At 55.4% G+C, this 9,721-nt stretch overlaps 2 long non-coding RNA genes across 2 annotated transcripts in view; one reads left to right on the top strand and one right to left on the bottom strand.

The window, feature by feature from the left end:
* LOC137210946 (uncharacterized) overlaps nt 1-1,086 on the bottom strand; it is an 8,408-nt gene extending 7,322 nt beyond the window's left edge. Inside the window, exon 1 of the long non-coding RNA XR_010936814.1 lies at nt 527-1,086. This is a non-coding gene — a long non-coding RNA (uncharacterized lncRNA). The remainder of the gene's footprint in view (nt 1-526) is intronic.
* Nucleotides 958-4,777, top strand: LOC137210947 (uncharacterized). Its single transcript, XR_010936815.1, has 3 exons — nt 958-1,143; nt 2,701-2,766; nt 2,940-4,777. It is a non-coding gene; the product is annotated as an uncharacterized lncRNA (long non-coding RNA).
* Nucleotides 4,778-9,721: the final 4,944 nt, after the last annotated feature.

The raw sequence follows: 9,721 nt of genomic DNA, 5'->3' as shown, positions 1-9,721 counted from the left end.
GTCTCTACCCGACGGCCTTCGACCTTGGGGCAGGGGCAGAGCTTGCCTCTTGTGTCACACTCGACAAAACACCACCCCAGTCACCTGTGGGGTAAAGTGCCCCCGGGGGCCTCACGCCACAAGGAGGCCGTTGAGCCCTTGACCGGGCCACAGAGGCAGCTGCTGGCTGCCCGCTGTCAAAGCTGAGAGACGGAAGGGGGGCTCCGGCTGACAACCCCGCGGCCAGGCCCACGGGACGGAGCGCCGCCCCCCGGCTGGGCCGACCCCGAGGCCTGGAGGGCAGGAGACCACAGCCGCCCCCGACCGTGCTTCCCCCAGGCCTGCCTCCACACTCCACCCTCCTGCACCCTCCTTCCCTTCCTGGGTCCAGATTTCTTAAGTCTGGGCCTTAGACTCCAGGACAAGTACTGGGCCTTCTCCCCACCCCGGGGAGGCCTGCCTGGGAGAAGCTCTCCGCCCGTCCCTCACCCCCAGGTGGCCCTCCTGAGGCAGGATGGTCGCCCAGCTTTCGGGAGAGCACACGTACCCAGCGGCCATTCCGCTCCAGGGACACACGCAGTAATGACCGCGATGACTCAGAAGATTTGGTCACGTCTGCATCTGCATCCAGTCTCTGAGGCCAAGCTCAGCACCGCACGCGGACTCCGGCCAGCAGCCCGTGGGCACCGGGCCTCGGCCCTCGCTGCGTGGCGAGTGGTGTCCCATGGCCTCGGTGCTCGGACCACTTTCATGTCCAGCTTTGTCAGCTTCCTGGGCTGAGTCCCTGTGAGTGTCCCAGAGCCTGCGTCCTGGCCTGGGGGACTCCCCCGCCGTCGCGTTCACACAGACCTGTTTTCCTGGTAAAAGGCTGCTCAACTCTGCGGTAAAACCCACAAAACTCTGGAGGTTCCTGGAACAGGAAGCACCGTGTTCCTCCAGATGTTGTGAAACCTTCACTCCAGACGTGGCCCCGAGCAGTGAAAAGGGAATTGGAATTTCTGTTTATCCTTTTAAGTGCTGACTGTGTATCACGTCTTCCCAGCCAGAAGGATGCTTGGAGCAGGGGTCCTGGCCAGACCACAGGGAGGGTGATCGTACCCCTCACTGTGGGGGACGGGGGGTTGTTTCCAAGGGCTCCTTCAGGGGACTGAGCCAGGGAAGGAGGTTTGTGCAGGGGGAGCAGCCGGGGGGGGGGGGCCATCTGTGGAGAAGAAGGGGAGTGGCCTGGGTGAGAAGAGAGGCTGGAGCTGAGGGTGGTACCTGGAACAGAGACCCGTGGCGCTGGGGGGTGGGGACCAGGGAGACTGCAGCGGGCTCTGGGCCTCCTCACCTGGGAAGGGGGACGAGAGGGCTGCCCCATCCCGGCGGTGTCGCCATCCCAAGAAGCACTTGTGAGCTCCCGTCAGCCGTGTGCCAGGAACACTCTTCCCTCAGGAGCCCATGAGGGGTCCTGGTCCACTTCACTCCGTGACCTCTGATGCTGACACGGAATGTCACACTCCCCAGGTCACCGTCCCCACCACCCCGCCCCTCTTTGCTCCAGGACAGGAAAAGTCCGCATGCCAAGGAGAAGGCAGTGTTTGGTTATGGAGGAGTCCGGGGCCCTACCTTTGGGAGGCTGGGATTTAGGCCAAGGTCAGAGGAATCTAAGCCCTGGCCGTACTAGCAGGATGGAGGAGCTCCAACCACCAGACGGAGCCTCCGGCTCCGCCAAGCCAGAGGGTTCAAGTCCCACCCCGGCCGCACCACAGAGCTGCTGGGGCCTCCAGGCCCTCGGGCTCCACTCCCCGCCCTCCCCTGGCTACCTGCCCCTTCTGTCCCCGCAGCTGCCCCTCCCTGCCGCGGGAGCCGTGTCCTCGGGAAGGGATCCCTCCTCCCCCCACCCCCCACCGCCCCCCACCCCGGCCGTCCCTACTCCCTCGTCTGGGGCCAGCACCACCCCCAGTAGAGGGCAGCTCACAGCTCCGGCTGCCCCTGTGCCCCAGGCTGTGACCCTGGGAGGGGTCTGCCTGAGGTCCCGCCAGAGGCCTGTCTGGGAGCAGCACAGCCCGGCGGGCGGAGGTGGGCCGCTCCTGCCAGGCTAGGGCGTCGCGTTAGCCAAATGGATTTACAGGGCCGACTGTCAGGCCGAAAAGGAATCCTTGGCCGTCCTGAGCCTTCACAAGGATGGAACCAAACTGCATTCTTTGAAGAACATTCAAGGGAAAAGTAATGTTCAAGGGAAAAGTCTGGCTTTTCCCTTGAACATTATGTCTGTGAGACTCAGTTTGTAACGTCGACGAGAAGAATTAATCGGTAGCCAATCTAAAAAAGAAATGGAAAGATTTATCCGAGCAACCTGAGGATTATAACCCAGGAGACAGTCTTTCAGAAGCTCTGAGGACGGTTCTGCCTGGCCGAGGTCAAAGCACAGTTAGATAAGTTTTTGAGACAAAGGGTCTTACGTCAGAGTCACATACTGACAGTGTACTTCGTCTACCAGGGTGACCGGTGGCCACCGTGGCCTTGCAGGGCTGAGAAAGGATGCTATCTCCTGAGGAGGCACCTGCCGGCCAGGAGGAGCTTGCTCTGTTTTGTTTGGAGAGCGGGCAACCCTGCGTCTTCTAAGGGGCTCTAGCAAGTGTGCAATGTACACTGAGGGGCGGGCCAGTGGCTCAAGGGCAGGGAGACTCTTATGCTAAATTTACTTGTCCTGCCTTAACAATAATTTTATTCCATCAGTGGCTCCTGTGTCGGACAGACCCCATTGTGCAGGTGGAACGCAGTTCGTGGCCTGAAGCTGTCCAGGTGAGGCGGGGTGAGGCCTCTGTTCTGGGAGGGGCAGTGGATGGGAGGAGAAGCCGCTCAGGAGGGAGATGCCAGGAACCCCTTAGGTCAGGAGAGGAATGTTCTTTGTAAACTGCAGAGCGCTCCAAGACGAGAAATCGCAGCTGCTCTGTTATTTCTATGTCATTTCCCAGGAGTAGCCCATGGGTCACCGGTGTGACCGGCATCCGCGCCTGTCCTCCAATGGCACCCAAGCAGGACTCACGGAGTGCGGTTGTGCCACGTCCCCAGAGACCCACGGCCTCTACTGAAGGATTCTCCCTTCTACCAACCTAAATCCCTCCCATCACAACTGGACGCCATTCGTTGTGGGCTTCTGTTCACTTCTCAGCTTTTTGAGCTGTATTTGACATAAAATGCACACATGTAAGATGCACACCCTGGTCAGTTTTGACATCCAGACACACCCGTAAAATCGTCACCGTAATCAAGACAATCACGAGCGCATCTGCCACCCCGGAGTCCCCCCGCCCTTCCTGCTTCTCTTGCTGGGGGATCACTAACCTTTCCGTCACTATAGGTTAATGTGCGTGTTTTGGATTTTTCTGTGAATGGAATTACCCGTGTATATGTAGTTATGGCCTGACCTTGTGCACGCTGAGCAGTGCTGGGTAGCTTTCCGCTGTGTGCATGTCTTAATCTATCCACTCGCCCCTTAGTGGGTGACTGGGTGGCTTCCAGATTTGGGCTATTAAAAGCTATAATGGACATTCATGCACCAGTCTTTGTGTGGACAAACCTAGAAATGGAATGTCTGGGTTTAATTTTTTTAAGAAACTGCTAAACTATTTTCCAAGAGGGTTTTCCTGTCTCACACCCCTGCCTTCTGTCTACGGAGCCCAGGCGTCCCCCACCCTCACTTCCGCTCTCACAGCCCTGCCTGCTGTCTACGGAGCCCAGGCGTCCCCCGCCCTCACTTCTGCTTGGCTTTTAATTTTCACGATCCTAGTGGGTTTGTAGTGGTGTTTAGTTATGGTTTGAATTTGCATTTCTCTAAAGACGTTCGGTGTCTTTTTTGTGCTTCTTTGCCTTCCGTATATCTTCTTTGGTGAAGTGTTTGTTCACATCTTTTGCCCATTTATAAATTGGATTGTTGGTCTTCTTGAGTTGTAAGACTGCTTTATATGTTCTAGATAAAAGCCTTTTGTTGGATGTATGTTTTGCAAATATTTTCTCCCACTCTATTGCTTGCCTTTTCATCTTCTTTGGTGTCTTTTGAAGGGAAAAATTCAAGATTGATGAAATTTAATTTATTGTAATTTCCACATAGTTTAAACTTTTGTGTCGTATTTAAGAAATCTTTCCCAAAGGAGAGGGCACTATGATTTTGTCATATATTTCTTCTAGATGTTTCATTGTTTTAGCTCATACATTTAGGTCTAAGATCTCTTTTATGTTAATTTTTGAAATTTGTTACTTTCGGGTGAATTTTGTATCATTTTTTTGGAGTGAGCCAAGGGTTTTGAGGGCTTTTCTCTGCTTTGTTCTGGTGCACATGAACGTCCACATGATCCAGGGTCATTTCTGGAAGGAGTCTTCTTTTCCCGTGAATTGCCCCAGCACCCTGTCAAAGTCAACTGACGGCATCTGAGCAGGTTTGTTTCTGGAATCTGTTTTGTCCTGAGCTGGTCTGTTATAACCATGACAAGTCAGTCTTGATGACTGTTGCTTAAAATAATCTTGGGATCACGTAATATAAATTCTCCAGCCTTGTTCTTTTTCGTGCTTGCTCTGGTTCCTTTAAGTCTGTGCGTTTCTATACAAATTTTAGAATTAGCTTGAATTTGAATTTCTACCGAAAAACCTGCTAGGATTTTGACTGGGATTGTATTGGTTCTACATTAATTTGGGGAGACTGTCATCTTGATGATTCTAATAGTATTGGATCTTCCACTCCCTGAACTCAGCGTTTCTTTATTTACTTAGGTCTTCTTTCATTTCTCTCAGCAATGCTTTTGCATTCTCAGTGTATGGGTCACGTGTGTATCTTTTGTCAAATTTATTTCTAAGTATTTGTATTTCTAACTTTGTCTTTTGAATGAATTACAGCTTCACAAGAAGTTGCAGAACAGTACGGAGAGGTCCCACGTACCCACCCCTCAGAGTCTCCAAGTGGTGGAAACTTACACAACGATCCTAAATCGTCAACACCAGGAGCTGGCTGTTGGCACAGCACAGTTAACTGGACTGTGGAGCTCCCTCGGCTGGGCTGACTTGCGCAGGTTCACATTTTCCTTCGGGTGTGTCCTCGTGCAGGGGTTCTGTGACATGTAGGTTCCACAACCACGTTCAGGACACAGAACTCCTTGGTCCCCACAGAGGACTCCTTTGTGCTGTTCTCCCCCAACCCCTGGTTTCTTCTCCATCGCGATAATCTGTCATTTCAGGAGCATTGTGTAATTGGAATACGCTTCCTTCCAGGATGGGCCAAGGTTCTTTTAACCTGAAAGGACGCTTGGGTGTTTCCAGGCTTTAGCTAACACAGGAAAGCTGCTGTGAACATTTCTGTACAGGTTTTGTGTGAATGTAAATTTTTATTTCTCCAGGATAACCCAGGAGTGCAATTGCTGAGTCATGAGGCACATCTATGTTTAACTTTTTAGGAAACTTCGAGGCAAAGAATGGATGGAGGTGAGTCAAATGTGGGGAGTGGTAGGACAGGGACCAAATTTAGAAGAAGAGTCTCGAATTTTCCTTCCAAAAATCTGCTTTTAAAAAGAAATAGACCTACCATATATGGTAAATCAATTTTCAACAAAGGTGCCAAGACGACTCAATGGGAAAAGAAAGTTTTTCTAACAAATAGTGTTGGATCCGCTGAATATCCTTATGGGGAGAAAAACATTGACCCTTATCTCATACAACACACATGCACACAAATAATTCAAAATTTAAAATTTTGATTCAAAATTTATTGGTAAATGTAAATTCTAAAACTATAAAACTTCTGCAAGGAAACACAGGAGAAAGATCTTTTGCTTGGGGTAGGCAAAGATTTCTTAGAACACAAAAAGCACGAAACAATTTTAAAAATGGATCAGTTGGACTTCATTGAAATTAAAAACTCCTGCTCTTAAAAAGACACCATTAAGAAAAAGAAAAATCACAGAAACATACACAACTCTACAACGATCCCACCCCGAGATGTTTACCCAGGAAAAAAAAAACATGTCCACACCAAGGTGTGAACACGAAGCTTCCTTTGGAATCACCAAAACCATGGACACACCGCATGCCTGTCGCCTGGTGGACACACACAGATCGTGCTGCCGTACAACTCAGGGCTATTTAGCAATAAAAGGAAGAAAACATGTGTGATGACGGATGTGTCTCAAAATCATGACGCTGAGTGAAAGAAGCCCACGTGTGTGGTTCCGATCATATAAAATTCATAACCTGAAAACTAGTCTGTTTTGCCCAGAGGTGGCTGGCTGGCTTCTGGGGATGGGCTGGAGGGGCTGAGCTGCCACCCTTCGGGGTGATGGAAACCGTGACGGTTTCTGGGCCCAAACATATGCCCAAACCTATCAAATTACACACTTCAGGTACATACAGTTTATTGCACTTTAATTTTAATTCAATAGAGTTATACCCAAGGAAGAAATACTTTATAAAACATAATTAGGGGAATTCCCTGGCGGTCCAGTGGTTAGGCCTCTGTGCTTCCACTACAGGGGCCGCAGGTTCAGTACCTTGTTGGGGAACTAAGATCCCATATGCTTTGCGGCACAGCCAAAACCAAACCAAACCAAACCTAAAAAACTAAAAGAAACCGAAAAACAAAACAATGTGACCAGATGGCCCAGGGTCAGACCCTCCTGCCCGTCTGGTTCTGGGGCCTGCCCGGGAAGGCCAGTGTGCCCCCTGGAGCCGTAGGCTGGGTGCCCGGGACATGCGACGGGCTCTGCCTTCAGATGTTTTCAGCCACCAGCCCGTCCAGCGCTCCCCACAGCTTGCGGAGGTTCCCGCCTGCTTGTCTGGAAGCCGGGGCCGGCCTGGCGTTCCAGCCAAATCTCTGCCCGCTCCCCGGGCAGCCCCGAGCGTGTCCAGCACCACCTCCTGCGGCCTCGCTGGCCTGGCCCGTCTCTGGCTGCAGTGCCCGGGTCTGGATCTGACCTCCTGTCACAGCACCTGGGCCTGCCCGCTCTGCATAGCGCCCCTGCCTCGGATGGCGCAGTCTAGCTCACGGCTCCTGACGGGTCGCTCGGGAAGTGTTGACCAGTTGGTGACATGGTTGAAGGTCTCCTGCAGCCACCAGGAGGGAATGTACGAGAAGGGGACCCACATCCTACCGTGGGACGCGGGTCACCCGGCCCTAGGCAGAGTGAGGGGTGGTGCGGCGCAGGACAGCGGCCCAGGCTGTGGGGAAGCGTCCTGGGGGCAGGCCTGGAGCCCAGCTCGCCCGTTCTCCTCTCCCCCGCTCAAAGGAGCCAGCGGTTCTTCCCTCTCCTTTTGACCTCAAACCCCCTCTCAGTCTCGCCAGAGATCCTGGGCGCGAGGGCAGGGGGCCTGTCCTCCTTGCCTCCCTGGGGTCTCGACTCCCGGATCAGGACCTGGTCCCGCAGGCGTGATGCCCCGTAATGCCTTCGCCCCGGGACCTACAGCTGCTTGGAGGAAAAGTGGAAAACAGCTCCCCAAAGCCTCCTTTGGCCCCAGGCCATTGTTTTTTCTCCTAGCAGACTTGGCCCCCATGTGCTATTTAATCAATAAAAGTTTGGCCGCTGTCCCCCTGCTGCGAAGTGGGGCCCTGGCTGAGGTCAGAACAAACACAGCCTTGGGTGGCTGGCCTTCGGCCCAGCTGCCGCCTGACTCCCCAGCCCTTGCTTTGGTTGGATTGTCCTCTTAAATCTCTCAGAAAATCCAGCTTCTTCCTCTTTAGTGGGGAAAAGGATTGGTAGCCTGGTCCCCCTGACAGCTGTCTCTCAGCAGCCAAACTGGGGGCTGTCGGCCACTGGGCATCCTGTGCTGTTGCTGTGGCAACAACTGTTTGGTGTAAACTGCGTCGTAGGCTCCGGGGCTCCTGGTTGGGCCGTGAGCTGCTGGAGGCCGGGGTGTGTGTTTTCCCAACCCCCCCCATCCCCCCCGGGCCCTGGAGAAATGCCGGGAACAGAGGGGGCTGCACCGATGCTTTGTAAGAGGGGAAGCAGCCGTGTGCCTCCCCCATGCCAGGCCCAGCGCCAAATGTCGGCTAAAACCCAGCAACTGCGCAAACTGTGATCACAGCTGAAAACTCCTGGGCTGCAGGAAGTCTGCACAAATGAATAGCGCCTTAAAATCCAGCAGGGCTGTGTAGGACTGAGCTGCTGAAAGGCAGGGCTCTGGCCAGCGTGAAGTTCCTCGGCACTGGCAGAAAAGACGTCCACGCACGATAGGTTTTCACCAAGTTCGAAGGGTTTTTCAAGAGCCCAGCGTCAGAAAAGACAGACGAGACTTAGGTGCCGGAAGTGCAGGCCCGTCAGGGACCGGTGGGGGCGATTGCGGATCCCGAGCAGCGGGGGCGGGGGGTGATGCGGACCCCGGTCCTGGGCTCCGGCCCCGCTGCCCGCTGAGCCCGTGCACGTCCAGGCGGAGGCCAGATGTCTGCGTGTCACAGCCCCGAGCCGCCGGGCAGGCTGCAGGGTCCTGGCTCGGACTGCGGCCCCGGCCTCCGCGCAGACTCCTCTTAGACGACCAGGTCCCAAGGTGACCGCGGCAGCCCCTGGCGAGGGGCCTCCGGCTGCTCCATAAATGACCACAGGCTGCGCAGTTCAGGATTCTGCCGACTCAGCGCCTTCCCACCTGGAGCTGGGGGTCAGCCGTGGCCTCACCGGGCCCCGCGGGCTGCAAGGCTGTGTCCACCAGAGGCTCCGTGAAGGCCAGCCTCCCCTGTCAGCACTGGAGGCCAGGCCTCCGAGTCCAAATCCAGCAGTGCAGCATCTCCCAGCCTCGCCTGGCTCTGGCCCCCAGCCTCCCTCTGACCAGGACCCAGTGTGTAGACGGGGCCCACCTGGATACCCTGGGACAGTCTCCCGTTGCAGGAACCCCACCTTAAACTCACCTGCCGAGTCCTTTTCACCAGTGAGGTGACGTACCCACCGGTCCCGGGGCTCGGGGCAGGGGGTCTCTGCCAGACAGGGTATCTACGTGGCCCACCCTGAGCTTTATGTTCCGGGAAAGGTGCTCTCCTCTCCCGTCTCCACATCTTAGCTCAGCCGTCCCCACTACTCAGCAACCCTTCCAAACGGCCCTCACCTGCTGCCCCCTTCCCTTCTGAAGACTCAGCTTAGAGCGGGGCCTTCCTGAACTCGGGGGGAGCAGCCCCCAGAACGGGGGTGGGGACACACCTGTGGGCATGCTGGCCCAGGGCCTCGGTGAGAAGCCTTGAGGCTGCCTCAGTTTCCCCAGCTGTGAATCGGGAACAAGCACCAGTCCTGGCCCCTACAGGAAGGCAGTGGTCAGGCCCTGACCGACCCCTCAGTCTGGAGTCCAGGTTGCCTTGTATGTGCTGTGTGGCCCGGGCCAGCGTGCTGACCTCTCTGTGACCCCGCTGTCATCTGCAAGCAGCGCTAACGGCAGTCCCTGCTGCAGACGCTTTACCTGAGGACCAGATGGATCGCCCGTCTGAGGTGCTCATAAGTGTCCCTCCTTGTCGGGGAAGGAGCCGGGCCCTCAAGGAGCTGGTGTCGGGCAGGGGAGGTCCGCCGGGCATTCCTCAGAGGAACGTTTCCACGCCCTCAGCGTCAGGGTCTCCTTTCAGGCACGTGGCTGTGTGTTCTGGACTCACCCGGGGCACCCGTGAGCCGAGGGTGCCCCAGACTCTGGGAGCAGGCCCCGCTCTGCCCCCTCGGACGTGGGGATGGCCGTGGGCCCGCGGGGCCTGCTGGAGCCTGCGGGCTGCCTGCCCCTTCCTTCTGCAGGGCCACACCCTCCCCTCAGG

Source organism: Pseudorca crassidens, chromosome 18 (genome assembly GCF_039906515.1).
Source record: "Pseudorca crassidens isolate mPseCra1 chromosome 18, mPseCra1.hap1, whole genome shotgun sequence".
Taxonomy (NCBI): Eukaryota; Metazoa; Chordata; class Mammalia; order Artiodactyla; family Delphinidae; genus Pseudorca; species Pseudorca crassidens.
Note: the sequence above shows the minus strand (reverse complement) of the source record. Positions and strands in the feature narration are given on the sequence as shown.